This window comes from Salmo trutta, unplaced genomic scaffold (assembly GCF_901001165.1).
Source record: "Salmo trutta unplaced genomic scaffold, fSalTru1.1, whole genome shotgun sequence".
Classification (NCBI taxonomy): Eukaryota; Metazoa; Chordata; class Actinopteri; order Salmoniformes; family Salmonidae; genus Salmo; species Salmo trutta.
The window spans coordinates 385,568-393,182 of NW_021823195.1; the positions used below are offsets into that span (position 1 = coordinate 385,568).

At 43.1% G+C, this 7,615-nt stretch overlaps 1 protein-coding gene across 1 annotated transcript in view; it reads left to right on the forward strand.

Annotated features, from left to right (window-relative positions):
* LOC115189607 (ectonucleoside triphosphate diphosphohydrolase 1-like) overlaps positions 1–15 on the forward strand; it is a 30,987-nt gene extending 30,972 nt beyond the window's left edge. Inside the window, exon 8 of the mRNA XM_029748221.1 lies at positions 1–15. This exon is cut by the window's left edge and continues 419 nt beyond it. The gene's annotated coding sequence lies outside the window, so the exon portion shown is untranslated.
* The last annotated feature ends 7,600 nt before the right edge of the window (positions 16–7,615 follow it).

Genomic DNA, 7,615 nt, shown 5'->3' on the forward strand with positions numbered 1-7,615 from the left:
GATATATAAAACAAACTGACCTTACTGGCCGTCATTTACTGTCCCTCTGAAAGAATGTGCAAATGAAATACTCACCTGACATATTCAAATGATGTAAAAATGACGGATTGACTATATGAACAGGTTAATAACAGGTTAATAACAGGTGTATAACAGGTGTATAACAGGTTAATAACAGGTGTATAACAGGTTAATAACAGATGTATAACAGGTGTATAACAGGTTAATAACAGGTGTATAACAGGTTAATAACAGGTGTATAACAGGTGTATAACAGGTTAATAACAGGTGTATAACAGGTTTATAAAAGGTGTATAACAGGTTTATAGCAGGATTGTATTGACTATATTAACACGGGTCTTAACAAGCTGATAAGAGGTTTATATTTGCTTCATGAACAGGTTTATAACAGGTTGTATTGACTATATGAACAGGTTAATAACAGGTTTATAACAGGTTTGTATTGACTATATGAACAGGTTTATAACAGGTTTGTATTGGCTATATGAACAGGTTTATAACAGGTTTGTATTGACTATATGAACAGGTTTATAACAGGTTTGTATTGACTATATGAACAGGTTTATAACAGGTTTGTATTGACTATATGAACAGGTTAATAACAAGTTTTTATTGACTATATGAACAGGTTTGTAACAGGCTTGTAATGACTATATGAACAGGTTTAGAACAGGTTTGTAACAGGTTTGTAATGACTATATGAACAGGTTTAGAACAGGTTTGTATTGACTATTAGAACAGGTTTATAACAGGTTCATAACAGGTTTGTATTGACTATATGAACAGGTTTAGAACAGGTTTGTATTGGCTATTAGAACAGGTTTAGAAGAGGTTTGTATTGACTATATGAACAAGGTTATAACAGGTTTGTATTGACTATATGAACAAGGTTATAACAGGTTTGTATTGACTATATGAACATGTTTATAACAGGTTTGTATTGACGTTTATAACAGGTTTATAAATAAGTGTATGAGTTTTTTTATTGCCTATATGAACAAGTTTATAACAGGTTTGTACTGACTATATGAACAGGTTTATAACAGGTTTGTACTGACTATATGAACAGGTTTATAACAGGTTTGTACTGACTATATGAACAGGTTTATAACAGGTTTGTATTGACTATATGAACAGGTTTATAACATTTACATTTACATTTAAGTCATTTAGCAGACGCTCTTATCCAGAGCGACTTACAAATTGATGCATTCACCTTATGATATCCAGTGGAACAACCACTTTACAATAGTGCATCTAAATCTTTCTGGGGGGGGGGGGGTTAGAAGGATTACTTTATCCTATCCTAGGTATTCCTTAAAGAGGTGGGGTTTCAGGTGTCTCCGGAAGGTGGTGATTGACTCCGCTGTCCTGGCGTCGTGAGGGAGCTTGTTCCACCATAGGGGTGCCAGAGCAGCGAACCGTTTTGACTGGGCTGAGCGGGAACTGTGCTTCCTCAGAGGTAGGGGGGCCAGCAGGCCAGAGGTGGCTGAGCGCAGTGCCCTCGTTTTGATGTAGGGACTGATCAGAGCCTGAAGGTACGGAGGTGCCGTTCCCCTCACGGTTCCGAAGGCAAGCACCATGGTCTTGTAGCAGATGCGAGCTTCAACTGGAAGCTAGTGGAGAGAGTGGAGGAGCGGGGTGACGTGAGAGAACTTGGGAAGGTTGAACACCAGACGGGCTGCGGCGTTCTGGATGAGTTGTAGGGGTTTAATGGCACACGCAGGGAGCCCAGCCAACAGCGAGTTGCAGTAATCCAGACGGGAGATGACAAGTGCCTGGATTAGGACCTGCGCCGCTTCCTGTGTGAGGCAGGGTCGTACTCTGCGAATGTTGTAGAGCATGAACCTACAGGATCGGGTCACCACCTTGATGTTAGTGGAGAACGACAGGGTGTTGTCCAGGGTCACGCCAAGGTTCTTAGCACTCTGGGAGGAGGACACAATGGAGTTGTCAACCGTGATGGCGAGATCATGGAACGTGCAGTCCTTCCCCGGGAGGAAGAGCAGCTCCGTCTTGCCGAGGTTCAGCTTGAGGTGGTGATCCGTCATCCACACTGATATGTCTGCCAGACATGCAGAGATGTGATTCGCCACCTGGTTGTCAGAAGGGGGAAAGGAGAAGATTAATTGTGTGTCGTCTGCATAGCAATGATAGGAGAGACCATGTGAGGATATGACAGAGCCAAGTGACTTGGTGTATAGCGAGAATAGGAGAGGGCCTAGAACAGAGCCCTGGGGGACACCAGTGGTGAGAGCACGTGGTGCGGAGACAGATTCTCGCCACGCCACCTGGTAGGAGCGACCTGTCAGGTAGGACGCAATCCAAGCGTGGGCCGCGCCGGAGATGCCCAACTCGGAGAGGGTGGAGAGGAGGATCTGGTGGTTCACGGTATCAAAGGCAGCAAATAGGTCTAAAAGGATGAGAGCAGAGGAGAGAGAGTTAGCTTTAGCAGTGCGGAGAGCCTCCGTGACACAGAGAACAGCAGTCTCAGTTGAGTGACCAGTCTTGAAACCTGACTGATTTCGATCAAGAAGGTCATTCTGAGAGAGATAGCAAGAGAGCTGGCCAAGGACGGCACGCTCAAGAGTTTTGGAGAGAAAAGAAAGAAGGGAAACTGGTCTGTAGTTGTTGACATCGGAGGGATCAAGTGTAGGTTTTTTGAGAAGGGGTGCAACTCTCGCTCTCTTGAGGACGGAAGAGACGTATCCAGTGGTCAAGGATGAGTTGATGAACGAGGTGAGATAAGGGAGAAGGTCTCCGGAAATGGTCTGGAGGAGAGAGGAGGGGATATGGTCAAGTGGGCAGGTAGTTGGGCGGCCGGCCGTCACAAGTCGCAAGATTTCATCTGGAGAGAGAGGGGAGAAAGAGGTCAAAGCATAGGGTAGGGCAATGTGAGCAGGACCAGTGGTAGAAAGTGGACCAGCGGTGTCGTTTGACTTAACTTCTTGGGGCTATGTGGGACGTTAGCGTGCCACCCGTGGCGCACCCTATCAACAGCAGGTGCATTTCAAGAGCGGCAAATTTGAAACCAAATAAATGTCAAAATTCAAATTTCTCAAACATACAACTAATTTACAGCCTTTGAAAGATAAACATCTCCTTAATCTAACCACGTTTTCCGATTTCAAAAAGGTTTTACGGGGAAAGCATAAAGTTAGGTTATGTTAGGAGAGTACATTGACAATAGCTGTGTGTAGTGTATTGTCGATTCAAAGACAGGCGTCACCAAAACCATAAAATCAGCTAAAATTATGCACTAACCTTTTACAATCTCCATCAGATGACACTCCTAGGACATTATGTTAGACAATGCATGCATTTTTAGTTCTATCAAGTTCATATTTATATCTAAAAACAGCGTTTTACTATGGCGTTGATGTTCAGGAAATCGTTTCCCTCCAATACCGGCAGTCAAGTCATGACAACAAAATAATTAATTAATATTAGAAAACATTGGTAAAATATTATATTGTCATTCAAAGAATTATAGATTTACATCTCTTGAACGCAATGGACTTGCCAGATTTAAAATTAACCTTACTGGGAAAAATCACACTTTGCAATAATCTGAGCACTGCGCCAGAAAAATACGCATTGTGATACAGACTAACCGCCATGTTGGAGAGATCTAAAATCGAAAATACTATGTAAATAATCCATTACCTTTGATTCTCTTCATCAGATGTCACTTCCAAAGAATCCCAGGTCCATAACGAATGTAGTTTTGTTCAAAAAAGCTCATCATTTATGTCCAAAAACCTCTGTGTTGTAGCACATGATCTAAGCCAGCCGGACTTCACTTCACTTCAAGAACGGAAAAAATATATTTACGTTCGTTCAAACATGTCAAACGTTGTATCGCATAAATCATTAGGGCCTTTTTTAACCAGAACATGAATAAAATTCAAGGCGGACCATTGGGTTCTCTTTTAAAACGTTTCGGAATGAGAGTACCCACCATCAACTCGAGCGCCAGGTGTCTAATGGGCCATCACGTTCCAAGGCTCTTCTTCAGTCAGATCTCACTGTAGAAGACTCAAAACACTTTGTAAAGGCTGGGGACATCTTGTGGAAGCAATAGGAAGTGCCAAAATATTCCTCAGCCCCTTTGTTTTTCAATGGTATAGGCTTAAAGTCAATTCAACACATCAGGTATCCACTTCCTGTCAGAATCTGTCTCAGGGTTTTGCCTGCCAAATGAGTTTGTTATACTCACAGACACCATTCAAACAGTTTTTGAAACTTTAGGGTGTTTTCTATCCATATATAATAAGTATATGCATATTGTAGTTACTGGGTAGGATTAGTAACCAGATTAAATCAGGTAAATTTTTTTATCCAGCCGTGAAAATACTGCCCCCTATACCCTAACAGGTTAACAAACGAGGAGCGGGTGTCGTCAACCTTCTTTTCAAAATGGTTGACAAAGTCATCCACAGAGAGGGAGGAGGGGGGGAGGATTCAGGAGGGAGGAGAAGGTGGCAAAGAGCTTCCTAGGGTTAGAGGCAGATGCTTGGAATTTAGAGTGGTAGAAAGTGGCTTTAGCAGCAGAAACAGAAGAGGACAATGTAGAGAGGAGAGAGTGAAAGGATGCCAGGTCCGCAGGGAGGCGAGTTTTCCTACATTTCCGCTCGGCTGCCCGGAGCCCTGTTCTGTGAGCTCGCAATGAGTCGTCGAGCCACGGAGCCGGAGGGGAGGACTGAGCCGGCCTGGAGGATAGGGGACATAGAGAGTCAAAGGATGCAGAAAGGGAGGAGAGGAGGGTTGAGGAGGCAGAGTCAGGAGATAGGTTGGAGAAGGTTTGAGCAGAGGGAAGAGATGATAGGATGGAAGAGGAGAGAGTAGCGGGAGAGAGAGAGCGAAGGTTGCGACGGCGCAATACCATCCGAGTAGGGGCAGAGTGAGAAGTGTTGGAGGAGAGCGAGAGGGAAAAGGATACAAGGTAGTGGTCGGAGACTTGGAGGGGAGTTGCAATGAGATTAGTGTAAGAACAGCATCTAGTAAAGGCAAGCGTATTGCCTGCCTTGTGAGTAGGGGGGGAAGGTGAGAGGGTGAGGTCAAAAGAGGAGAGGAGTGGAAAGAAGGAGGCAGAGAGGAATGAGTCAAAGGTAGACATGGGGAGGTTAAAGTCACCCAGAACTGTGAGAGGTGAGCCATCCTCAGGAAAGGAACTTATCAAGGCGTCAAGCTCATTGATGAACTCTCCAAGGGAACCTGGAGGGCGATAAATGATAAGGATGTTAACCTTGAATGGGCTGGTAACTGTGACAGCATGGAATTCAAAGGAGGAGATAGACAGATGGGTCAGGGGAGAAAGAGAGAATGTCCACTTGGGAGAGATGAGGATTCCAGTGCCACCACCCCGCTGGCCAGATGCTCTCGGGGTATGTGAGAACACGTGGTCAGACGAGGAGAGAGCAGTAGGAGTAGCAGTGTTATCTGTGGTAATCCATGTTTCCGTCAGCGCCAAGAAGTCGAGGGACTGGAGGGTAGCATAGGCTGAGATGAACTCTGCTTTGTTGGCCGCAGACCGGCAGTTCCAGAGGCTACCGGAGACCTGGAACTCCACGTGGGTCGTGCGCGCTGGGACCACCAGGTTAGAGTGGCAGCGGCCACGCGGTGTGAAGCGTTTGTATGGCCTGTGCAGAGGAGAGAGAACAGGGATAGACAGACACATAGTTGACAGGCTACAGGAGAGGCTACGCTAATGCAAAGGAGATTGGAATGACAAGTGGACTACACGTCTCGAATGTTCAGAAAGTTAAGCTTACGTTGCAAAAATCTTATTGACTAAAATGATACAGTACTGCTGGCTGGTGAAGAAGGCTAGCTAGCAGTGGCTGCGTTGTTGACTTTGTATGAAAGTGTAGCTGGCTAGGTAACCTCGATAGTTTCAGTACTACAGCTTTATCATGATACAAAGGCAACTATGTAGCTAGCTAACGTAACACTAATCAAGACGTTCCTTTGTAATGTATTTAGTTTCTACAATGCTGCTCGTCGGTAAAAGTTGGCTAAGTTGGCTAGGTTTGGAAAATGGCGTCGCGGAGGACGAAAATAGCTGGCTAGCTAACCTCGATAATTACTCTAATCTACACAATTATCAAACTATGGCAAAGACAACTATGTAGCTAGCTAACACTACACTAATCAAATCGTTCCGTTGTAATGTATTAGTTTCTACAGTGCTGCTAGTCGGTAAAGGTTGGCTAGCTAGCAGTGGGTTTGATGTTGACTAGGTGTGTTGACTAAGTTTGGAGAACGGCGTCGCGGCGGACTAAAATAGCTGGCTAGCTAACCTCGATAATTACTCTAAAACTACACAATTATCTTAGATACAAAGACAGCAAAGACAACTGTGTAGCTAGCTAACACTACACTTATCAAATCGTTCCGTTGTAATGTATTAGTTTCTACAGTGCTGCTAGTCGGTAGAAGTTGGCTAGCTAGCAGTGTTGACTAAGTCTGGAGAACGGCGTCGCGGCGGACAAAAATAGCTGGCTAGCTAACCTCGATAATTACTCTAAACTACACAATTATCTTTGATACAAAGACAGCTATGTAGCTAGCTAAAAATTGCTCAGATCAAACAAATCAAACCGTTGTAATGTAATGAAATGTAATATTACCTGCGGAGCGGAGTACAGCACGACTACTCGCTCCAAACCAGGTTTGTACTGACTATATGAACAGGTTTATAACAGGTTTGTATTGACTATATGAACAGGTTTATAACAGGTTTGTATTGACTATATGAACAATGTTATAACAGGTTTGTACTGACTATATGAACAGGTTTATAACAGGTTTGTACTGACTATATGAACAAGGTTATAACAGGTTTGTATTGACTATATGAACAGGTTTATAACAGGTTTGTATTGACGTTTATAACAGGTTTATAAATAAGTGTATGAGTTTTTTTATTGGCTATGTCGTGTCTTTGGGCACCATTAAACTGAAGACATGTTTTATCAAATAACTCCCTGTAATTATTATTACGCGATTAAACTGATTAATCGTTTAACGGTAATTAACTAGGAGATCGGGGCACCAAGGAAAATATTCAGATTACAAAGTTATAATTTTCCTAATATAACTTTCCTATATTATAACATTATATATTATATTATAGTATAGGCCGATTATCTTCTGGTTTAAATTGTGTATTTTACCTCGTCCAGTGTCATTCCAAACGTCGTAAATTGTTGTTATCTGCACGAACCCAGTCTTCACTAAGTCATCCATACATCAATTGTCTTAAAATCATTTATTTACTAAACTAAGTAATTCACAGAAAGCATACAAAACGGTAGTTATCATTACAAAGAAATGGTAGAGTAATGTGCCCTAGTGGGCTAAACCGGCATGGCGGCTTGTTAAACAAACAAGGGGGTTGGGGGCAGCGGAGAAGACACCACAGAGTTGATAAATATTAACAATTGATATGCTAATCCTTTGCACATGAACGCTCACTCATTTGGGAACAATTGCAATCACTATATATTTACGCTCAGTGTGTCGTCGGGATCCTTGTTGGAGAGGTCGTTCTGTTGGAGAGTTCCCTCTCTCTCTCTCTCTTTTGGTTAGA